Here is a 19,686-nt window from a genome sequence, read left to right as displayed (position 1 = left end):
GACTGAACAAAGGTCAGGGTGGGATAATCTGTGCATAAATTAACACGCCAATTAGAGGTCAACACAGACGAGAAAAACATGAGATCATAGATTTGTATTTAAAAAAAAAAAAAAAAAAAAAAAAAGAAGAAAAATGGAGGGAAAACCATGAAACAGATTAAAAAGAGAACAGCCTCGAGAAGGCAACATCATAAAGCCGTACCCATGTCCTAACTTATTTCTTTCTGACTTTTAACCAGTTTAAGGAGGTGCACCGTTCCCAGAAGTACTGCAATACCGGGTCGATGCGTGGAGCGGACGGAGCAAGCCCCTCTTCCGTCTCCCTGCTCAAAAAATCAATTTAATATGTAGTCCTCGTATAGAGGACGTATCAGATATTAAACTGATAAGAACAGATACTACACTTGATCTTAGCCAAAAGGCCGAGAAGCGATAACCGGAAAGGCCCGGCCGGCCCGGAGCACCCTGCCGCAAACCAGCAACTACTGGAGGGTATTTAAACCTGGTCGTCAGACCTTGACCCCTCCCACTCAGACACCACCACCACACCGGAGGCTCCTCCCACCAAGAACTGCAAACAGAAGCTAAGAGCTGCTGCTACAGGAACTTGTGGCAAGGCGTGCTCCAAAGACGGCTGTCGCTCTGTCATTATACAGGAAGAAAATGTGTAGCTCTGCAGCAACAGAGCCTTCAAAAATACACAAAACTCGTCAACGTTCCCCTCCACGGAAATCTTTAGTAAAAGGCGAAAGATTTGTACGTGACTGAAGAGAAACCTGAGATATGACGGCTAACGGCAGGCCTTCCGCTCCTCTGCTGGAGGTCTAAGACTCTTGCGGAGGGTGCAGACTGAACAAAGGTCAGGGTGGGATAATCTGTGCATAAATTAACACGCCAATTAGAGGTCAACACAGACGAGAAAAACATGAGATCATAGATTTGTATTTAAAAAAAAAAAAAAAAAAAAAAAAGAAGAAAAATGGAGGGAAAACCATGAAACAGATTAAAAAGACAACAGCCTCGAGAAGGCAACATCATAAAGCCGTACCCATGTCCTAACTTATTTCTTTCTGACTTTTAACCAGTTTAAGGAGGTGCACCGTTCCCAGAAGTACTGCAATACCGGGTCGATGCGTGGAGCGGACGGAGCAAGCCCCTCTTCCGTCTCCCTGCTCAAAAAATCAATTTAATATGTAGTCCTCGTATAGAGGACGTATCAGATATTAAACTGATAAGAACAGATACTACACTTGATCTTAGCCAAAAGGCCGAGAAGCGATAACCGGAAAGGCCCGGCCGGCCCGGAGCACCCTGCCGCAAACCAGCAACTACTGGAGGGTATTTAAACCTGGTCGTCAGACCTTGACCCCTCCCACTCAGACACCACCACCACACCGGAGGCTCCTCCCACCAAGAACTGCAAACAGAAGCTAAGAGCTGCTGCTACAGGAACTTGTGGCAAGGCGTGCTCCAAAGACGGCTGTCGCTCTGTCATTATACAGGAAGAAAATGTGTAGCTCTGCAGCAACAGAGCCTTCAAAAATACACAAAACTCGTCAACGTTCCCCTCCACGGAAATCTTTAGTAAAAGGCGAAAGATTTGTACGTGACTGAAGAGAAACCCGAGATATGACGGCTAACGGCAGGCCTTCCGCTCCTCTGCTGGAGGTCTAAGACTCTTGCGGAGGGTGCAGACTGAACAAAGGTCAGGGTGGGATAATCTGTGCATAAATTAACACGCCAATTAGAGGTCAACACAGACGAGAAAAACATGAGATCATAGATTTGTATTTAAAAAAAAAAAAAAAAAAAAAAAAAGAAGAAAAATGGAGGGAAAACCATGAAACAGATTAAAAAGAGAACAGCCTCGAGAAGGCAACATCATAAAGCCGTACCCATGTCCTAACTTATTTCTTTCTGACTTTTAACCAGTTTAAGGAGGTGCACCGTTCCCAGAAGTACTGCAATACCGGGTCGATGCGTGGAGCGGACGGAGCAAGCCCCTCTTCCGTCTCCCTGCTCAAAAAATCAATTTAATATGTAGTCCTCGTATAGAGGACGTATCAGATATTAAACTGATAAGAACAGATACTACACTTGATCTTAGCCAAAAGGCCGAGAAGCGATAACCGGAAAGGCCCGGCCGGCCCGGAGCACCCTGCCGCAAACCAGCAACTACTGGAGGGTATTTAAACCTGGTCGTCAGACCTTGACCCCTCCCACTCAGACACCACCACCACACCGGAGGCTCCTCCCACCAAGAACTGCAAACAGAAGCTAAGAGCTGCTGCTACAGGAACTTGTGGCAAGGCGTGCTCCAAAGACGGCTGTCGCTCTGTCATTATACAGGAAGAAAATGTGTAGCTCTGCAGCAACAGAGCCTTCAAAAATACACAAAACTCGTCAACGTTCCCCTCCACGGAAATCTTTAGTAAAAGGCGAAAGATTTGTACGTGACTGAAGAGAAACCCGAGATATGACGGCTAACGGCAGGCCTTCCGCTCCTCTGCTGGAGGTCTAAGACTCTTGCGGAGGGTGCAGACTGAACAAAGGTCAGGGTGGGATAATCTGTGCATAAATTAACACGCCAATTAGAGGTCAACACAGACGAGAAAAACATGAGATCATAGATTTGTATTTAAAAAAAAAAAAAAAAAAAAAAAAAGAAGAAAAATGGAGGGAAAACCATGAAACAGATTAAAAAGAGAACAGCCTCGAGAAGGCAACATCATAAAGCCGTACCCATGTCCTAACTTATTTCTTTCTGACTTTTAACCAGTTTAAGGAGGTGCACCGTTCCCAGAAGTACTGCAATACCGGGTCGATGCGTGGAGCGGACGGAGCAAGCCCCTCTTCCGTCTCCCTGCTCAAAAAATCAATTTAATATGTAGTCCTCGTATAGAGGACGTATCAGATATTAAACTGATAAGAACAGATACTACACTTGATCTTAGCCAAAAGGCCGAGAAGCGATAACCGGAAAGGCCCGGCCGGCCCGGAGCACCCTGCCGCAAACCAGCAACTACTGGAGGGTATTTAAACCTGGTCGTCAGACCTTGACCCCTCCCACTCAGACACCACCACCACACCGGAGGCTCCTCCCACCAAGAACTGCAAACAGAAGCTAAGAGCTGCTGCTACAGGAACTTGTGGCAAGGCGTGCTCCAAAGACGGCTGTCGCTCTGTCATTATACAGGAAGAAAATGTGTAGCTCTGCAGCAACAGAGCCTTCAAAAATACACAAAACTCGTCAACGTTCCCCTCCACGGAAATCTTTAGTAAAAGGCGAAAGATTTGTACGTGACTGAAGAGAAACCCGAGATATGACGGCTAACGGCAGGCCTTCCGCTCCTCTGCTGGAGGTCTAAGACTCTTGCGGAGGGTGCAGACTGAACAAAGGTCAGGGTGGGATAATCTGTGCATAAATTAACACGCCAATTAGAGGTCAACACAGACGAGAAAAACATGAGATCATAGATTTGTATTTAAAAAAAAAAAAAAAAAAAAAAAAGAAGAAAAATGGAGGGAAAACCATGAAACAGATTAAAAAGACAACAGCCTCGAGAAGGCAACATCATAAAGCCTTACCCATGTCCTAACTTATTTCTTTCTGACTTTTAACCAGTTTAAGGAGGTGCACCGTTCCCAGAAGTACTGCAATACCGGGTCGATGCGTGGAGCGGACGGAGCAAGCCCCTCTTCCGTCTCCCTGCTCAAAAAATCAATTTAATATGTAGTCCTCGTATAGAGGACGTATCAGATATTAAACTGATAAGAACAGATACTACACTTGATCTTAGCCAAAAGGCCGAGAAGCGATAACCGGAAAGGCCCGGCCGGCCCGGAGCACCCTGCCGCAAACCAGCAACTACTGGAGGGTATTTAAACCTGGTCGTCAGACCTTGACCCCTCCCACTCAGACACCACCACCACACCGGAGGCTCCTCCCACCAAGAACTGCAAACAGAAGCTAAGAGCTGCTGCTACAGGAACTTGTGGCAAGGCGTGCTCCAAAGACGGCTGTCGCTCTGTCATTATACAGGAAGAAAATGTGTAGCTCTGCAGCAACAGAGCCTTCAAAAATACACAAAACTCGTCAACGTTCCCCTCCACGGAAATCTTTAGTAAAAGGCGAAAGATTTGTACGTGACTGAAGAGAAACCCGAGATATGACGGCTAACGGCAGGCCTTCCGCTCCTCTGCTGGAGGTCTAAGACTCTTGCGGAGGGTGCAGACTGAACAAAGGTCAGGGTGGGATAATCTGTGCATAAATTAACACGCCAATTAGAGGTCAACACAGACGAGAAAAACATGAGATCATAGATTTGTATTTAAAAAAAAAAAAAAAAAAAAAAAAGAAGAAAAATGGAGGGAAAACCATGAAACAGATTAAAAAGACAACAGCCTCGAGAAGGCAACATCATAAAGCCGTACCCATGTCCTAACTTATTTCTTTCTGACTTTTAACCAGTTTAAGGAGGTGCACCGTTCCCAGAAGTACTGCAATACCGGGTCGATGCGTGGAGCGGACGGAGCAAGCCCCTCTTCCGTCTCCCTGCTCAAAAAATCAATTTAATATGTAGTCCTCGTATAGAGGACGTATCAGATATTAAACTGATAAGAACAGATACTACACTTGATCTTAGCCAAAAGGCCGAGAAGCGATAACCGGAAAGGCCCGGCCGGCCCGGAGCACCCTGCCGCAAACCAGCAACTACTGGAGGGTATTTAAACCTGGTTGTCAGACCTTGACCCCTCCCACTCAGACACCACCACCACACCGGAGGCTCCTCCCACCAAGAACTGCAAACAGAAGCTAAGAGCTGCTGCTACAGGAACTTGTGGCAAGGCGTGCTCCAAAGACGGCTGTCGCTCTGTCATTATACAGGAAGAAAATGTGTAGCTCTGCAGCAACAGAGCCTTCAAAAATACACAAAACTCGTCAACGTTCCCCTCCACGGAAATCTTTAGTAAAAGGCGAAAGATTTGTACGTGACTGAAGAGAAACCCGAGATATGACGGCTAACGGCAGGCCTTCCGCTCCTCTGCTGGAGGTCTAAGACTCTTGCGGAGGGTGCAGACTGAACAAAGGTCAGGGTGGGATAATCTGTGCATAAATTAACACGCCAATTAGAGGTCAACACAGACGAGAAAAACATGAGATCATAGATTTGTATTTAAAAAAAAAAAAAAAAAAAAAAAGAAGAAAAATGGAGGGAAAACCATGAAACAGATTAAAAAGACAACAGCCTCGAGAAGGCAACATCATAAAGCCGTACCCATGTCCTAACTTATTTCTTTCTGACTTTTAACCAGTTTAAGGAGGTGCACCGTTCCCAGAAGTACTGCAATACCGGGTCGATGCGTGGAGCGGACGGAGCAAGCCCCTCTTCCGTCTCCCTGCTCAAAAAATCAATTTAATATGTAGTCCTCGTATAGAGGACGTATCAGATATTAAACTGATAAGAACAGATACTACACTTGATCTTAGCCAAAAGGCCGAGAAGCGATAACCGGAAAGGCCCGGCCGGCCCGGAGCACCCTGCCGCAAACCAGCAACTACTGGAGGGTATTTAAACCTGGTCGTCAGACCTTGACCCCTCCCACTCAGACACCACCACCACACCGGAGGCTCCTCCCACCAAGAATTGCAAACAGAAGCTAAGAGCTGCTGCTACAGGAACTTGTGGCAAGGCGTGCTCCAAAGACGGCTGTCGCTCTGTCATTATACAGGAAGAAAATGTGTAGCTCTGCAGCAACAGAGCCTTCAAAAATACACAAAACTCGTCAACGTTCCCCTCCACGGAAATCTTTAGTAAAAGGCGAAAGATTTGTACGTGACTGAAGAGAAACCCGAGATATGACGGCTAACGGCAGGCCTTCCGCTCCTCTGCTGGAGGTCTAAGACTCTTGCGGAGGGTGCAGACTGAACAAAGGTCAGGGTGGGATAATCTGTGCATAAATTAACACGCCAATTAGAGGTCAACACAGACGAGAAAAACATGAGATCATAGATTTGTATTTAAAAAAAAAAAAAAAAAAAAAAAAGAAGAAAAATGGAGGGAAAACCATGAAACAGATTAAAAAGACAACAGCCTCGAGAAGGCAACATCATAAAGCCGTACCCATGTCCTAACTTATTTCTTTCTGACTTTTAACCAGTTTAAGGAGGTGCACCGTTCCCAGAAGTACTGCAATACCGGGTCGATGCGTGGAGCGGACGGAGCAAGCCCCTCTTCCGTCTCCCTGCTCAAAAAATCAATTTAATATGTAGTCCTCGTATAGAGGACGTATCAGATATTAAACTGATAAGAACAGATACTACACTTGATCTTAGCCAAAAGGCCGAGAAGCGATAACCGGAAAGGCCCGGCCGGCCCGGAGCACCCTGCCGCAAACCAGCAACTACTGGAGGGTATTTAAACCTGGTCGTCAGACCTTGACCCCTCCCACTCAGACACCACCACCACACCGGAGGCTCCTCCCACCAAGAACTGCAAACAGAAGCTAAGAGCTGCTGCTACAGGAACTTGTGGCAAGGCGTGCTCCAAAGACGGCTGTCGCTCTGTCATTATACAGGAAGAAAATGTGTAGCTCTGCAGCAACAGAGCCTTCAAAAATACACAAAACTCGTCAACGTTCCCCTCCACGGAAATCTTTAGTAAAAGGCGAAAGATTTGTACGTGACTGAAGAGAAACCCGAGATATGACGGCTAACGGCAGGCCTTCCGCTCCTCTGCTGGAGGTCTAAGACTCTTGCGGAGGGTGCAGACTGAACAAAGGTCAGGGTGGGATAATCTGTGCATAAATTAACACGCCAATTAGAGGTCAACACAGACGAGAAAAACATGAGATCATAGATTTGTATTTAAAAAAAAAAAAAAAAAAGAAGAAAAATGGAGGGAAAACCATGAAACAGATTAAAAAGAGAACAGCCCCGAGAAGGCAACATCATAAAGCCGTACCCATGTCCTAACTTATTTCTTTCTGACTTTTAACCAGTTTAAGGAGGTGCACCGTTCCCAGAAGTACTGCAATACCGGGTCGATGCGTGGAGCGGACGGAGCAAGCCCCTCTTCCGTCTCCCTGCTCAAAAAATCAATTTAATATGTAGTCCTCGTATAGAGGACGTATCAGATATTAAACTGATAAGAACAGATACTACACTTGATCTTAGCCAAAAGGCCGAGAAGCGATAACCGGAAAGGCCCGGCCGGCCCGGAGCAGCCTGCCGCAAACCAGCAACTACTGGAGGGTATTTAAACCTGGTCGTCAGACCTTGACCCCTCCCACTCAGACACCACCACCACACCGGAGGCTCCTCCCACCAAGAACTGCAAACAGAAGCTAAGAGCTGCTGCTACAGGAACTTGTGGCAAGGCGTGCTCCAAAGACGGCTGTCGCTCTGTCATTATACAGGAAGAAAATGTGTAGCTCTGCAGCAACAGAGCCTTCAAAAATACACAAAACTCGTCAACGTTCCCCTCCACGGAAATCTTTAGTAAAAGGCGAAAGATTTGTACGTGACTGAAGAGAAACCCGAGATATGACGGCTAACGGCAGGCCTTCCGCTCCTCTGCTGGAGGTCTAAGACTCTTGCGGAGGGTGCAGACTGAACAAAGGTCAGGGTGGGATAATCTGTGCATAAATTAACACGCCAATTAGAGGTCAACACAGACGAGAAAAACATGAGATCATAGATTTGTATTTAAAAAAAAAAAAAAAAAAGAAGAAAAATGGAGGGAAAACCATGAAACAGATTAAAAAGAGAACAGCCCCGAGAAGGCAACATCATAAAGCCGTACCCATGTCCTAACTTATTTCTTTCTGACTTTTAACCAGTTTAAGGAGGTGCACCGTTCCCAGAAGTACTGCAATACCGGGTCGATGCGTGGAGCGGACGGAGCAAGCCCCTCTTCCGTCTCCCTGCTCAAAAAATCAATTTAATATGTAGTCCTCGTATAGAGGACGTATCAGATATTAAACTGATAAGAACAGATACTACACTTGATCTTAGCCAAAAGGCCGAGAAGCGATAACCGGAAAGGCCCGGCCGGCCCGGAGCACCCTGCCGCAAACCAGCAACTACTGGAGGGTATTTAAACCTGGTCGTCAGACCTTGACCCCTCCCACTCAGACACCACCACCACACCGGAGGCTCCTCCCACCAAGAACTGCAAACAGAAGCTAAGAGCTGCTGCTACAGGAACTCGTGGCAAGGCGTGCTCCAAAGACGGCTGTCGCTCTGTCATTATACAGGAAGAAAATGTGTAGCTCTGCAGCAACAGAGCCTTCAAAAATACACAAAACTCGTCAACGTTCCCCTCCACGGAAATCTTTAGTAAAAGGCGAAAGATTTGTACGTGACTGAAGAGAAACCCGAGATATGACGGCTAACGGCAGGCCTTCCGCTCCTCTGCTGGAGGTCTAAGACTCTTGCGGAGGGTGCAGACTGAACAAAGGTCAGGGTGGGATAATCTGTGCATAAATTAACACGCCAATTAGAGGTCAACACAGACGAGAAAAACATGAGATCATAGATTTGTATTTAAAAAAAAAAAAAAAAAAGAAGAAAAATGGAGGGAAAACCATGAAACAGATTAAAAAGAGAACAGCCCCGAGAAGGCAACATCATAAAGCCGTACCCATGTCCTAACTTATTTCTTTCTGACTTTTAACCAGTTTAAGGAGGTGCACCGTTCCCAGAAGTACTGCAATACCGGGTCGATGCGTGGAGCGGACGGAGCAAGCCCCTCTTCCGTCTCCCTGCTCAAAAAATCAATTTAATATGTAGTCCTCGTATAGAGGACGTATCAGATATTAAACTGATAAGAACAGATACTACACTTGATCTTAGCCAAAAGGCCGAGAAGCGATAACCGGAAAGGCCCGGCCGGCCCGGAGCACCCTGCCGCAAACCAGCAACTACTGGAGGGTATTTAAACCTGGTCGTCAGACCTTGACCCCTCCCACTCAGACACCACCACCACACCGGAGGCTCCTCCCACCAAGAACTGCAAACAGAAGCTAAGAGCTGCTGCTACAGGAACTCGTGGCAAGGCGTGCTCCAAAGACGGCTGTCGCTCTGTCATTATACAGGAAGAAAATGTGTAGCTCTGCAGCAACAGAGCCTTCAAAAATACACAAAACTCGTCAACGTTCCCCTCCACGGAAATCTTTAGTAAAAGGCGAAAGATTTGTACGTGACTGAAGAGAAACCCGAGATATGACGGCTAACGGCAGGCCTTCCGCTCCTCTGCTGGAGGTCTAAGACTCTTGCGGAGGGTGCAGACTGAACAAAGGTCAGGGTGGGATAATCTGTGCATAAATTAACACGCCAATTAGAGGTCAACACAGACGAGAAAAACATGAGATCATAGATTTGTATTTAAAAAAAAAAAAAAAAAAGAAGAAAAATGGAGGGAAAACCATGAAACAGATTAAAAAGAGAACAGCCCCGAGAAGGCAACATCATAAAGCCGTACCCATGTCCTAACTTATTTCTTTCTGACTTTTAACCAGTTTAAGGAGGTGCACCGTTCCCAGAAGTACTGCAATACCGGGTCGATGCGTGGAGCGGACGGAGCAAGCCCCTCTTCCGTCTCCCTGCTCAAAAAATCAATTTAATATGTAGTCCTCGTATAGAGGACGTATCAGATATTAAACTGATAAGAACAGATACTACACTTGATCTTAGCCAAAAGGCCGAGAAGCGATAACCGGAAAGGCCCGGCCGGCCCGGAGCAGCCTGCCGCAAACCAGCAACTACTGGAGGGTATTTAAACCTGGTCGTCAGACCTTGACCCCTCCCACTCAGACACCACCACCACACCGGAGGCTCCTCCCACCAAGAACTGCAAACAGAAGCTAAGAGCTGCTGCTACAGGAACTTGTGGCAAGGCGTGCTCCAAAGACGGCTGTCGCTCTGTCATTATACAGGAAGAAAATGTGTAGCTCTGCAGCAACAGAGCCTTCAAAAATACACAAAACTCGTCAACGTTCCCCTCCACGGAAATCTTTAGTAAAAGGCGAAAGATTTGTACGTGACTGAAGAGAAACCCGAGATATGACGGCTAACGGCAGGCCTTCCGCTCCTCTGCTGGAGGTCTAAGACTCTTGCGGAGGGTGCAGACTGAACAAAGGTCAGGGTGGGATAATCTGTGCATAAATTAACACGCCAATTAGAGGTCAACACAGACGAGAAAAACATGAGATCATAGATTTGTATTTAAAAAAAAAAAAAAAAAAAAAAAAGAAGAAAAATGGAGGGAAAACCATGAAACAGATTAAAAAGAGAACAGCCTCGAGAAGGCAACATCATAAAGCCGTACCCATGTCCTAACTTATTTCTTTCTGACTTTTAACCAGTTTAAGGAGGTGCACCGTTCCCAGAAGTACTGCAATACCGGGTCGATGCGTGGAGCGGACGGAGCAAGCCCCTCTTCCGTCTCCCTGCTCAAAAAATCAATTTAATATGTAGTCCTCGTATAGAGGACGTATCAGATATTAAACTGATAAGAACAGATACTACACTTGATCTTAGCCAAAAGGCCGAGAAGCGATAACCGGAAAGGCCCGGCCGGCCCGGAGCACCCTGCCGCAAACCAGCAACTACTGGAGGGTATTTAAACCTGGTCGTCAGACCTTGACCCCTCCCACTCAGACACCACCACCACACCGGAGGCTCCTCCCACCAAGAACTGCAAACAGAAGCTAAGAGCTGCTGCTACAGGAACTTGTGGCAAGGCGTGCTCCAAAGACGGCTGTCGCTCTGTCATTATACAGGAAGAAAATGTGTAGCTCTGCAGCAACAGAGCCTTCAAAAATACACAAAACTCGTCAACGTTCCCCTCCACGGAAATCTTTAGTAAAAGGCGAAAGATTTGTACGTGACTGAAGAGAAACCCGAGATATGACGGCTAACGGCAGGCCTTCCGCTCCTCTGCTGGAGGTCTAAGACTCTTGCGGAGGGTGCAGACTGAACAAAGGTCAGGGTGGGATAATCTGTGCATAAATTAACACGCCAATTAGAGGTCAACACAGACGAGAAAAACATGAGATCATAGATTTGTATTTAAAAAAAAAAAAAAAAAAAAAAAAGAAGAAAAATGGAGGGAAAACCATGAAACAGATTAAAAAGAGAACAGCCTCGAGAAGGCAACATCATAAAGCCGTACCCATGTCCTAACTTATTTCTTTCTGACTTTTAACCAGTTTAAGGAGGTGCACCGTTCCCAGAAGTACTGCAATACCGGGTCGATGCGTGGAGCGGACGGAGCAAGCCCCTCTTCCGTCTCCCTGCTCAAAAAATCAATTTAATATGTAGTCCTCGTATAGAGGACGTATCAGATATTAAACTGATAAGAACAGATACTACACTTGATCTTAGCCAAAAGGCCGAGAAGCGATAACCGGAAAGGCCCGGCCGGCCCGGAGCACCCTGCCGCAAACCAGCAACTACTGGAGGGTATTTAAACCTGGTCGTCAGACCTTGACCCCTCCCACTCAGACACCACCACCACACCGGAGGCTCCTCCCACCAAGAACTGCAAACAGAAGCTAAGAGCTGCTGCTACAGGAACTCGTGGCAAGGCGTGCTCCAAAGACGGCTGTCGCTCTGTCATTATACAGGAAGAAAATGTGTAGCTCTGCAGCAACAGAGCCTTCAAAAATACACAAAACTCGTCAACGTTCCCCTCCACGGAAATCTTTAGTAAAAGGCGAAAGATTTGTACGTGACTGAAGAGAAACCCGAGATATGACGGCTAACGGCAGGCCTTCCGCTCCTCTGCTGGAGGTCTAAGACTCTTGCGGAGGGTGCAGACTGAACAAAGGTCAGGGTGGGATAATCTGTGCATAAATTAACACGCCAATTAGAGGTCAACACAGACGAGAAAAACATGAGATCATAGATTTGTATTTAAAAAAAAAAAAAAAAAAGAAGAAAAATGGAGGGAAAACCATGAAACAGATTAAAAAGAGAACAGCCCCGAGAAGGCAACATCATAAAGCCGTACCCATGTCCTAACTTATTTCTTTCTGACTTTTAACCAGTTTAAGGAGGTGCACCGTTCCCAGAAGTACTGCAATACCGGGTCGATGCGTGGAGCGGACGGAGCAAGCCCCTCTTCCGTCTCCCTGCTCAAAAAATCAATTTAATATGTAGTCCTCGTATAGAGGACGTATCAGATATTAAACTGATAAGAACAGATACTACACTTGATCTTAGCCAAAAGGCCGAGAAGCGATAACCGGAAAGGCCCGGCCGGCCCGGAGCAGCCTGCCGCAAACCAGCAACTACTGGAGGGTATTTAAACCTGGTCGTCAGACCTTGACCCCTCCCACTCAGACACCACCACCACACCGGAGGCTCCTCCCACCAAGAACTGCAAACAGAAGCTAAGAGCTGCTGCTACAGGAACTTGTGGCAAGGCGTGCTCCAAAGACGGCTGTCGCTCTGTCATTATACAGGAAGAAAATGTGTAGCTCTGCAGCAACAGAGCCTTCAAAAATACACAAAACTCGTCAACGTTCCCCTCCACGGAAATCTTTAGTAAAAGGCGAAAGATTTGTACGTGACTGAAGAGAAACCCGAGATATGACGGCTAACGGCAGGCCTTCCGCTCCTCTGCTGGAGGTCTAAGACTCTTGCGGAGGGTGCAGACTGAACAAAGGTCAGGGTGGGATAATCTGTGCATAAATTAACACGCCAATTAGAGGTCAACACAGACGAGAAAAACATGAGATCATAGATTTGTATTTAAAAAAAAAAAAAAAAAAAAAAAAGAAGAAAAATGGAGGGAAAACCATGAAACAGATTAAAAAGAGAACAGCCTCGAGAAGGCAACATCATAAAGCCGTACCCATGTCCTAACTTATTTCTTTCTGACTTTTAACCAGTTTAAGGAGGTGCACCGTTCCCAGAAGTACTGCAATACCGGGTCGATGCGTGGAGCGGACGGAGCAAGCCCCTCTTCCGTCTCCCTGCTCAAAAAATCAATTTAATATGTAGTCCTCGTATAGAGGACGTATCAGATATTAAACTGATAAGAACAGATACTACACTTGATCTTAGCCAAAAGGCCGAGAAGCGATAACCGGAAAGGCCCGGCCGGCCCGGAGCACCCTGCCGCAAACCAGCAACTACTGGAGGGTATTTAAACCTGGTCGTCAGACCTTGACCCCTCCCACTCAGACACCACCACCACACCGGAGGCTCCTCCCACCAAGAACTGCAAACAGAAGCTAAGAGCTGCTGCTACAGGAACTTGTGGCAAGGCGTGCTCCAAAGACGGCTGTCGCTCTGTCATTATACAGGAAGAAAATGTGTAGCTCTGCAGCAACAGAGCCTTCAAAAATACACAAAACTCGTCAACGTTCCCCTCCACGGAAATCTTTAGTAAAAGGCGAAAGATTTGTACGTGACTGAAGAGAAACCCGAGATATGACGGCTAACGGCAGGCCTTCCGCTCCTCTGCTGGAGGTCTAAGACTCTTGCGGAGGGTGCAGACTGAACAAAGGTCAGGGTGGGATAATCTGTGCATAAATTAACACGCCAATTAGAGGTCAACACAGACGAGAAAAACATGAGATCATAGATTTGTATTTAAAAAAAAAAAAAAAAAAAAAAAAGAAGAAAAATGGAGGGAAAACCATGAAACAGATTAAAAAGAGAACAGCCTCGAGAAGGCAACATCATAAAGCCGTACCCATGTCCTAACTTATTTCTTTCTGACTTTTAACCAGTTTAAGGAGGTGCACCGTTCCCAGAAGTACTGCAATACCGGGTCGATGCGTGGAGCGGACGGAGCAAGCCCCTCTTCCGTCTCCCTGCTCAAAAAATCAATTTAATATGTAGTCCTCGTATAGAGGACGTATCAGATATTAAACTGATAAGAACAGATACTACACTTGATCTTAGCCAAAAGGCCGAGAAGCGATAACCGGAAAGGCCCGGCCGGCCCGGAGCACCCTGCCGCAAACCAGCAACTACTGGAGGGTATTTAAACCTGGTCGTCAGACCTTGACCCCTCCCACTCAGACACCACCACCACACCGGAGGCTCCTCCCACCAAGAACTGCAAACAGAAGCTAAGAGCTGCTGCTACAGGAACTTGTGGCAAGGCGTGCTCCAAAGACGGCTGTCGCTCTGTCATTATACAGGAAGAAAATGTGTAGCTCTGCAGCAACAGAGCCTTCAAAAATACACAAAACTCGTCAACGTTCCCCTCCACGGAAATCTTTAGTAAAAGGCGAAAGATTTGTACGTGACTGAAGAGAAACCCGAGATATGACGGCTAACGGCAGGCCTTCCGCTCCTCTGCTGGAGGTCTAAGACTCTTGCGGAGGGTGCAGACTGAACAAAGGTCAGGGTGGGATAATCTGTGCATAAATTAACACGCCAATTAGAGGTCAACACAGACGAGAAAAACATGAGATCATAGATTTGTATTTAAAAAAAAAAAAAAAAAAAAAAAAGAAGAAAAATGGAGGGAAAACCATGAAACAGATTAAAAAGACAACAGCCTCGAGAAGGCAACATCATAAAGCCGTACCCATGTCCTAACTTATTTCTTTCTGACTTTTAACCAGTTTAAGGAGGTGCACCGTTCCCAGAAGTACTGCAATACCGGGTCGATGCGTGGAGCGGACGGAGCAAGCCCCTCTTCCGTCTCCCTGCTCAAAAAATCAATTTAATATGTAGTCCTCGTATAGAGGACGTATCAGATATTAAACTGATAAGAACAGATACTACACTTGATCTTAGCCAAAAGGCCGAGAAGCGATAACCGGAAAGGCCCGGCCGGCCCGGAGCACCCTGCCGCAAACCAGCAACTACTGGAGGGTATTTAAACCTGGTCGTCAGACCTTGACCCCTCCCACTCAGACACCACCACCACACCGGAGGCTCCTCCCACCAAGAACTGCAAACAGAAGCTAAGAGCTGCTGCTACAGGAACTTGTGGCAAGGCGTGCTCCAAAGACGGCTGTCGCTCTGTCATTATACAGGAAGAAAATGTGTAGCTCTGCAGCAACAGAGCCTTCAAAAATACACAAAACTCGTCAACGTTCCCCTCCACGGAAATCTTTAGTAAAAGGCGAAAGATTTGTACGTGACTGAAGAGAAACCCGAGATATGACGGCTAACGGCAGGCCTTCCGCTCCTCTGCTGGAGGTCTAAGACTCTTGCGGAGGGTGCAGACTGAACAAAGGTCAGGGTGGGATAATCTGTGCATAAATTAACACGCCAATTAGAGGTCAACACAGACGAGAAAAACATGAGATCATAGATTTGTATTTAAAAAAAAAAAAAAAAAAAAAAGAAGAAAAATGGAGGGAAAACCATGAAACAGATTAAAAAGACAACAGCCTCGAGAAGGCAACATCATAAAGCCGTACCCATGTCCTAACTTATTTCTTTCTGACTTTTAACCAGTTTAAGGAGGTGCACCGTTCCCAGAAGTACTGCAATACCGGGTCGATGCGTGGAGCGGACGGAGCAAGCCCCTCTTCCGTCTCCCTGCTCAAAAAATCAATTTAATATGTAGTCCTCGTATAGAGGACGTATCAGATATTAAACTGATAAGAACAGATACTACACTTGATCTTAGCCAAAAGGCCGAGAAGCGATAACCGGAAAGGCCCGGCCGGCCCGGAGCACCCTGCCGCAAACCAGCAACTACTGGAGGGTATTTAAACCTGGTCGTCAGACCTTGACCCCTCCCACTCAGACACCACCACCACACCGGAGGCTCCTCCCACCAAGAACTGCAAACAGAAGCTAAGAGCTGCTGCTACAGGAACTTGTGGCAAGGCGTGCTCCAAAGACGGCTGTCGCTCTGTCATTATACAGGAAGAAAATGTGTAGCTCTGCAGCAACAGAGCCTTCAAAAATACACAAAACTCGTCAACGTTCCCCTCCACGGAAATCTTTAGTAAAAGGCGAAAGATTTGTACGTGACTGAAGAGAAACCCGAGATATGACGGCTAACGGCAGGCCTTCCGCTCCTCTGCTGGAGGTCTAAGACTCTTGCGGAGGGTGCAGACTGAACAAAGGTCAGGGTGGGATAATCTGTGCATAAATTAACACGCCAATTAGAGGTCAACACAGACGAGAAAAACATGAGATCATAGATTTGTATTTAAAAAAAAAAAAAAAAAAAAAAAAGAAAAATGGAGGGAAAACCATGAAACAGATTAAAAAGACAACAGCCTCGAGAAGGCAACATCATAAAGCCGTACCCATGTCCTAACTTATTTCTTTCTGACTTTTAACCAGTTTAAGGAGGTGCACCGTTCCCAGAAGTACTGCAATACCGGGTCGATGCGTGGAGCGGACGGAGCAAGCCCCTCTTCCGTCTCCCTGCTCAAAAAATCAATTTAATATGTAGTCCTCGTATAGAGGACGTATCAGATATTAAACTGATAAGAACAGATTTTTTTTTTTTTTTTTTTTTTCCAACCAAAGCTTTATTTACATATTTCAATCATTACAATCAGACAAGAAAAAACACATTCACCGCCACCACACTTTAAACCACCCAACACAGTCCCCTAGATGCCCAATTTCCAGAATCCTTCACTTGGTCAAAAAAAAAAAAAAAAAAAAAAAAAAAAAAAAAAAAAAAAAACCAACCCAAAATTCATAATCACCTCCCAGGACTCCCATCAATTTTTGGGCCACCATGAGTGCCCCAACACCGTGAGGCCTGCAAAACCTCCAGTCTCTCCCACCCCTCCCACTCCCACCCTGATGATTCCCTCCCCACCATCCTCCCTGCTGTTAATAATCTTACGGTGACGCCCTTTGAAAACATGTAACATGAGGTTTGGGTCTGCCTTTGTTTCCCTGACTCTGAGACTCTCGCATCTCGTGCCCCATGAGACACACTTCGCCACCGAGATCACTGTCCAGAAGTCCCTTGCCTCACGTCGTTCGAGATTCTTCAGACCACTACCGTACAACACCATTTCCCTTTTCAAAACCGTCCTGCCACCCCCAGATCCCCACCAAGCTGCGACAAGCCTCCAGAAATGGGCCACTATTGGGCAGGACCAGAGGGCGTGCTCAATCGTCTCCTCCCCACCACAACCAAGGGGGCACAGAGGGGTGTGCCCAGATCCGTGCCTGTACAAGCGCTCCCTTACTGGAAGGCGGCCTAGCGCCCCTAGCCAGTGCAGGTCTTTGCTGGCCCCGTCTAGCCAGCTGGGCTGAAGTTCAGCCCAGTCAACTGACGGGGAACAGGCGATTGCCATGTGTGTGGTACTCTGAGCTACAAGCTGGTCCCTCCACTTCCTGTACAGCTGCCTGTGGTCCATAATGGTGTCCTCCTCCAGGCACCACCTATTGTCCCTCACAAACTCGGCAGCCTTTTGATAGTGCCAGGGCCTATCGTTGGACCAGGGCGCTGTACCTCTCCATGGGATGACATTACGTAATGTGAAAGCAAACCAGAACCTTGCAAAGAGACTGGAGGCATGGTCCACCCCCCCTTGCACCATCCTCGCCACGAATGCCGTATGAAGTGCCATGATCTTAAGAGGCGCACAAATCACCCCTCTACCCCCCTTTTTCTTCTCCTTATACATTGTAAAGCGGGCGACGAGTTCGTACCTCCCACCCCACACAAAACCAAACATGGCCCTTTCCAGCCGCCTGCCTATCACAAAAGGGATCGGGTAAACATACGCCAAATGTATCACGGCCGCAAAAAGGTCTGTGTTTGCCGCCAGCACCCGACCAGAAAGCGAGAGGTCCCTACGACTCCAAAACTCCGCCCTCATCCGTATTTTCCTGAGGACTGCTTCCCAATTCTTCTGAGCGCAGTCTTCCCTCCAGAAGACTACCCCCAGAATCCTAAGCCCATCTGCACATAAGGAGAAGCCCCCGGGAACTTCCTGCCTGCGTGCCCATGCCCCAACGAACATCACAGCCGATTTAGCCCTGTTGATTCGGGCCCCGGAGACGTTCGAGAACTCCTTCAGTACCTGACCAACCGCATTAAAATCCTTTTCAGAGGAAAGGAAGAGTGTTGCATCATCCGCATAAACAGAAACCTTTGCCCTCCTCCCACTTCCCCCTGGAACATGCAAACCCTGAAAGGACGGCTCCCTCCGGAGTCGCTCCATCAGTGGTTCTAGGTACAGGACGTAGAGCAGCGGGGACATGGGACAACCCTGCCTCACTCCTCCTTGCTGCTTGACCGGACGTGTATAAAAACCATTCACCCCCACTCTACTGGTCACACCGTTGTACATCAGCCGGACCAGATCTACAAAGGGCCTAGTAAAACCCATCCGATCTAGAACGGCAAACATGAACTCGTGTTGAACCCGGTCGAAAGCTTTCTCCTGGTCCAGGCTGAGCAAAGCCAAGGGCACTTGTCGCTGCTCTGCCCAGGCCAGGGCATCCCTTATCAAGGCCAGGTTCATACTTATCCTGCGACCGGGCACCCCGCAGGTCTGGTCGGGGTGAATGACTGTCTCCATGACCCCACTCAGCCGCTGACACAAAACCTTGGCCAAGATCTTGTAATCCACGTTGAGCAACGTTATCGGCCTCCAGTTTGCAAGGTCGGCCCTGTCCCCCCGCTTGTAAAGAAGGGTGACATGGCCAACCCGTGCTGAGGGAGGCAATATGCCTCGTTCTACTGCTTCCCTGTACACGTCCACCAAGTCTTTCCCAAGTAAGGGCCAAAGAGTCCTGTACCATTCTACTGGCAAGCCATCCCCCCCAGGGGCCGTGCCACACCTCAGGGAGAGCATGGCCCTTTGGACCTCCTCTACTCTGATTTCCCCCTCAAGCTGAACTGCCTCCTCCTCCACCAAACGCCCGCTGACTGCCTCCAAGAACCCATAGTCGTTTACCCCCCCCTCCCCAGGGGGTCCAGTCCCAAAAAGAGAGGTGAAATGCGCCTCCGCTATCCCCAACATCCCCTCCACGGATGCATCCACCCGCCCCCCATCCCTCAACCCCTCTATGTGTGATCGTCGCTGGCGGGTTTTAATCGATTCAAAAAAGAAACGCGTTGGCCTCTCATCCATCTCCAACTTCTGCCTCCCTGCCTGGAAACAAAAAGCCTTTGCTTCCTTCTCATAAAAAGCTCGCAGCTCCTCACTTGCTTCCCTCAATCTCTCCCTGTTTCCCCCCTGCCAAGCTGCCTGTAGCTCTTCGGACCATCGCCTGATGTGCTCCTTCCTTCTCCTTACCTTTTCTTGCCCCCACCAACGACACAGAGTGGCGACCCTTTTCTTAAGGTCCTCCCACCACTCTGCCATCGAAGTGTAGAGCACCTTCAAACGTCTCCATTCCCCATATAAAACTCCAAATATTTGAAGGAAGGAGGGGTCCTGGAGAAAACCTCTATTCATTCTCCACAGACCTCTCCCTCTCTGTCCTCCCTCAACAAGGATTTCTGCTGACACTAAGCAATGGTCTGACCCCCAGAACGGTTCAGCGGCATAACTCAACACCTGGGACCCTTCAGCCACCAACAGGAGGTCGAGCCTTGAAGAGTCCCCCCGGGAATTGGCCCAGGTGTGACCAGATGCTCTCGGCTCGACCACCCTGAAAGCATCTACCAGCCCTGCCCCCCGCAACACTTGAGCTAGGTGACACCCCCTCTCCACATCTGGCTCAACATTAAAATCCCCACCTACTAATAGGAACCTGTTCGTGTGGAGAAG

General features: G+C 47.7%; 39 non-coding genes across 39 annotated transcripts; all 39 read right to left on the bottom strand.

The window, feature by feature from the left end:
* Nucleotides 1-243: 243 nt before the first annotated feature.
* LOC136680118 (U2 spliceosomal RNA) lies at nucleotides 244-434 on the bottom strand. Its single transcript, XR_010796838.1, has one exon. It is a non-coding gene; the product is annotated as a U2 spliceosomal RNA (small nuclear RNA).
* A 235-nt stretch (nucleotides 435-669) lies between these two features.
* Nucleotides 670-784, bottom strand: LOC136680111 (U5 spliceosomal RNA). The gene has a single exon (XR_010796832.1). It is a non-coding gene; the product is annotated as a U5 spliceosomal RNA (small nuclear RNA).
* A 305-nt stretch (nucleotides 785-1,089) lies between these two features.
* Nucleotides 1,090-1,280, bottom strand: LOC136680117 (U2 spliceosomal RNA). The gene has a single exon (XR_010796837.1). It is a non-coding gene; the product is annotated as a U2 spliceosomal RNA (small nuclear RNA).
* A 235-nt stretch (nucleotides 1,281-1,515) lies between these two features.
* LOC136680067 (U5 spliceosomal RNA) lies at nucleotides 1,516-1,629 on the bottom strand. Its single transcript, XR_010796790.1, has one exon. It is a non-coding gene; the product is annotated as a U5 spliceosomal RNA (small nuclear RNA).
* A 307-nt stretch (nucleotides 1,630-1,936) lies between these two features.
* On the bottom strand, nucleotides 1,937-2,127 carry LOC136680116 (U2 spliceosomal RNA). The gene has a single exon (XR_010796836.1). It is a non-coding gene; the product is annotated as a U2 spliceosomal RNA (small nuclear RNA).
* Nucleotides 2,128-2,362: 235 nt separating this feature from the next.
* Nucleotides 2,363-2,476, bottom strand: LOC136680066 (U5 spliceosomal RNA). The gene has a single exon (XR_010796789.1). It is a non-coding gene; the product is annotated as a U5 spliceosomal RNA (small nuclear RNA).
* Nucleotides 2,477-2,783: 307 nt separating this feature from the next.
* On the bottom strand, nucleotides 2,784-2,974 carry LOC136680114 (U2 spliceosomal RNA). Its single transcript, XR_010796834.1, has one exon. It is a non-coding gene; the product is annotated as a U2 spliceosomal RNA (small nuclear RNA).
* Nucleotides 2,975-3,209: 235 nt separating this feature from the next.
* Nucleotides 3,210-3,323, bottom strand: LOC136680064 (U5 spliceosomal RNA). The gene has a single exon (XR_010796788.1). It is a non-coding gene; the product is annotated as a U5 spliceosomal RNA (small nuclear RNA).
* Nucleotides 3,324-3,629: 306 nt separating this feature from the next.
* Nucleotides 3,630-3,820, bottom strand: LOC136680113 (U2 spliceosomal RNA). The gene has a single exon (XR_010796833.1). It is a non-coding gene; the product is annotated as a U2 spliceosomal RNA (small nuclear RNA).
* Nucleotides 3,821-4,055: 235 nt separating this feature from the next.
* On the bottom strand, nucleotides 4,056-4,169 carry LOC136680063 (U5 spliceosomal RNA). Its single transcript, XR_010796787.1, has one exon. It is a non-coding gene; the product is annotated as a U5 spliceosomal RNA (small nuclear RNA).
* A 306-nt stretch (nucleotides 4,170-4,475) lies between these two features.
* Nucleotides 4,476-4,666, bottom strand: LOC136680103 (U2 spliceosomal RNA). Its single transcript, XR_010796824.1, has one exon. It is a non-coding gene; the product is annotated as a U2 spliceosomal RNA (small nuclear RNA).
* Nucleotides 4,667-4,901: 235 nt separating this feature from the next.
* On the bottom strand, nucleotides 4,902-5,015 carry LOC136680062 (U5 spliceosomal RNA). Its single transcript, XR_010796786.1, has one exon. It is a non-coding gene; the product is annotated as a U5 spliceosomal RNA (small nuclear RNA).
* Nucleotides 5,016-5,320: 305 nt separating this feature from the next.
* LOC136680091 (U2 spliceosomal RNA) lies at nucleotides 5,321-5,511 on the bottom strand. The gene has a single exon (XR_010796813.1). It is a non-coding gene; the product is annotated as a U2 spliceosomal RNA (small nuclear RNA).
* A 235-nt stretch (nucleotides 5,512-5,746) lies between these two features.
* On the bottom strand, nucleotides 5,747-5,860 carry LOC136680061 (U5 spliceosomal RNA). Its single transcript, XR_010796785.1, has one exon. It is a non-coding gene; the product is annotated as a U5 spliceosomal RNA (small nuclear RNA).
* Nucleotides 5,861-6,166: 306 nt separating this feature from the next.
* LOC136680079 (U2 spliceosomal RNA) lies at nucleotides 6,167-6,357 on the bottom strand. The gene has a single exon (XR_010796802.1). It is a non-coding gene; the product is annotated as a U2 spliceosomal RNA (small nuclear RNA).
* Nucleotides 6,358-6,592: 235 nt separating this feature from the next.
* On the bottom strand, nucleotides 6,593-6,706 carry LOC136680060 (U5 spliceosomal RNA). The gene has a single exon (XR_010796784.1). It is a non-coding gene; the product is annotated as a U5 spliceosomal RNA (small nuclear RNA).
* Nucleotides 6,707-7,006: 300 nt separating this feature from the next.
* Nucleotides 7,007-7,197, bottom strand: LOC136680068 (U2 spliceosomal RNA). The gene has a single exon (XR_010796791.1). It is a non-coding gene; the product is annotated as a U2 spliceosomal RNA (small nuclear RNA).
* A 235-nt stretch (nucleotides 7,198-7,432) lies between these two features.
* LOC136680058 (U5 spliceosomal RNA) lies at nucleotides 7,433-7,546 on the bottom strand. The gene has a single exon (XR_010796783.1). It is a non-coding gene; the product is annotated as a U5 spliceosomal RNA (small nuclear RNA).
* Nucleotides 7,547-7,846: 300 nt separating this feature from the next.
* Nucleotides 7,847-8,037, bottom strand: LOC136680055 (U2 spliceosomal RNA). The gene has a single exon (XR_010796780.1). It is a non-coding gene; the product is annotated as a U2 spliceosomal RNA (small nuclear RNA).
* A 235-nt stretch (nucleotides 8,038-8,272) lies between these two features.
* LOC136680057 (U5 spliceosomal RNA) lies at nucleotides 8,273-8,386 on the bottom strand. Its single transcript, XR_010796782.1, has one exon. It is a non-coding gene; the product is annotated as a U5 spliceosomal RNA (small nuclear RNA).
* A 300-nt stretch (nucleotides 8,387-8,686) lies between these two features.
* Nucleotides 8,687-8,877, bottom strand: LOC136680044 (U2 spliceosomal RNA). The gene has a single exon (XR_010796769.1). It is a non-coding gene; the product is annotated as a U2 spliceosomal RNA (small nuclear RNA).
* Nucleotides 8,878-9,112: 235 nt separating this feature from the next.
* Nucleotides 9,113-9,226, bottom strand: LOC136680056 (U5 spliceosomal RNA). The gene has a single exon (XR_010796781.1). It is a non-coding gene; the product is annotated as a U5 spliceosomal RNA (small nuclear RNA).
* A 300-nt stretch (nucleotides 9,227-9,526) lies between these two features.
* On the bottom strand, nucleotides 9,527-9,717 carry LOC136680032 (U2 spliceosomal RNA). Its single transcript, XR_010796758.1, has one exon. It is a non-coding gene; the product is annotated as a U2 spliceosomal RNA (small nuclear RNA).
* Nucleotides 9,718-9,952: 235 nt separating this feature from the next.
* LOC136680054 (U5 spliceosomal RNA) lies at nucleotides 9,953-10,066 on the bottom strand. Its single transcript, XR_010796779.1, has one exon. It is a non-coding gene; the product is annotated as a U5 spliceosomal RNA (small nuclear RNA).
* A 306-nt stretch (nucleotides 10,067-10,372) lies between these two features.
* Nucleotides 10,373-10,563, bottom strand: LOC136680021 (U2 spliceosomal RNA). Its single transcript, XR_010796747.1, has one exon. It is a non-coding gene; the product is annotated as a U2 spliceosomal RNA (small nuclear RNA).
* Nucleotides 10,564-10,798: 235 nt separating this feature from the next.
* LOC136680053 (U5 spliceosomal RNA) lies at nucleotides 10,799-10,912 on the bottom strand. Its single transcript, XR_010796778.1, has one exon. It is a non-coding gene; the product is annotated as a U5 spliceosomal RNA (small nuclear RNA).
* Nucleotides 10,913-11,218: 306 nt separating this feature from the next.
* On the bottom strand, nucleotides 11,219-11,409 carry LOC136680008 (U2 spliceosomal RNA). Its single transcript, XR_010796735.1, has one exon. It is a non-coding gene; the product is annotated as a U2 spliceosomal RNA (small nuclear RNA).
* A 235-nt stretch (nucleotides 11,410-11,644) lies between these two features.
* On the bottom strand, nucleotides 11,645-11,758 carry LOC136680052 (U5 spliceosomal RNA). The gene has a single exon (XR_010796777.1). It is a non-coding gene; the product is annotated as a U5 spliceosomal RNA (small nuclear RNA).
* A 300-nt stretch (nucleotides 11,759-12,058) lies between these two features.
* LOC136679997 (U2 spliceosomal RNA) lies at nucleotides 12,059-12,249 on the bottom strand. The gene has a single exon (XR_010796724.1). It is a non-coding gene; the product is annotated as a U2 spliceosomal RNA (small nuclear RNA).
* Nucleotides 12,250-12,484: 235 nt separating this feature from the next.
* LOC136680051 (U5 spliceosomal RNA) lies at nucleotides 12,485-12,598 on the bottom strand. Its single transcript, XR_010796776.1, has one exon. It is a non-coding gene; the product is annotated as a U5 spliceosomal RNA (small nuclear RNA).
* A 306-nt stretch (nucleotides 12,599-12,904) lies between these two features.
* On the bottom strand, nucleotides 12,905-13,095 carry LOC136679985 (U2 spliceosomal RNA). The gene has a single exon (XR_010796713.1). It is a non-coding gene; the product is annotated as a U2 spliceosomal RNA (small nuclear RNA).
* A 235-nt stretch (nucleotides 13,096-13,330) lies between these two features.
* On the bottom strand, nucleotides 13,331-13,444 carry LOC136680050 (U5 spliceosomal RNA). The gene has a single exon (XR_010796775.1). It is a non-coding gene; the product is annotated as a U5 spliceosomal RNA (small nuclear RNA).
* Nucleotides 13,445-13,750: 306 nt separating this feature from the next.
* LOC136679974 (U2 spliceosomal RNA) lies at nucleotides 13,751-13,941 on the bottom strand. Its single transcript, XR_010796705.1, has one exon. It is a non-coding gene; the product is annotated as a U2 spliceosomal RNA (small nuclear RNA).
* Nucleotides 13,942-14,176: 235 nt separating this feature from the next.
* On the bottom strand, nucleotides 14,177-14,290 carry LOC136680049 (U5 spliceosomal RNA). The gene has a single exon (XR_010796774.1). It is a non-coding gene; the product is annotated as a U5 spliceosomal RNA (small nuclear RNA).
* A 306-nt stretch (nucleotides 14,291-14,596) lies between these two features.
* LOC136679962 (U2 spliceosomal RNA) lies at nucleotides 14,597-14,787 on the bottom strand. The gene has a single exon (XR_010796694.1). It is a non-coding gene; the product is annotated as a U2 spliceosomal RNA (small nuclear RNA).
* A 235-nt stretch (nucleotides 14,788-15,022) lies between these two features.
* On the bottom strand, nucleotides 15,023-15,136 carry LOC136680048 (U5 spliceosomal RNA). Its single transcript, XR_010796773.1, has one exon. It is a non-coding gene; the product is annotated as a U5 spliceosomal RNA (small nuclear RNA).
* A 304-nt stretch (nucleotides 15,137-15,440) lies between these two features.
* Nucleotides 15,441-15,631, bottom strand: LOC136679950 (U2 spliceosomal RNA). Its single transcript, XR_010796683.1, has one exon. It is a non-coding gene; the product is annotated as a U2 spliceosomal RNA (small nuclear RNA).
* Nucleotides 15,632-15,866: 235 nt separating this feature from the next.
* LOC136680047 (U5 spliceosomal RNA) lies at nucleotides 15,867-15,980 on the bottom strand. The gene has a single exon (XR_010796772.1). It is a non-coding gene; the product is annotated as a U5 spliceosomal RNA (small nuclear RNA).
* A 303-nt stretch (nucleotides 15,981-16,283) lies between these two features.
* On the bottom strand, nucleotides 16,284-16,472 carry LOC136679973 (U2 spliceosomal RNA). Its single transcript, XR_010796704.1, has one exon. It is a non-coding gene; the product is annotated as a U2 spliceosomal RNA (small nuclear RNA).
* Nucleotides 16,473-19,686: the final 3,214 nt, after the last annotated feature.

This window comes from Hoplias malabaricus, unplaced genomic scaffold, assembly GCF_029633855.1.
Source record: "Hoplias malabaricus isolate fHopMal1 unplaced genomic scaffold, fHopMal1.hap1 scaffold_132, whole genome shotgun sequence".
Taxonomy (NCBI): Eukaryota; Metazoa; Chordata; class Actinopteri; order Characiformes; family Erythrinidae; genus Hoplias; species Hoplias malabaricus.
This window is presented reverse-complemented; position numbering and strand designations above follow the sequence as displayed.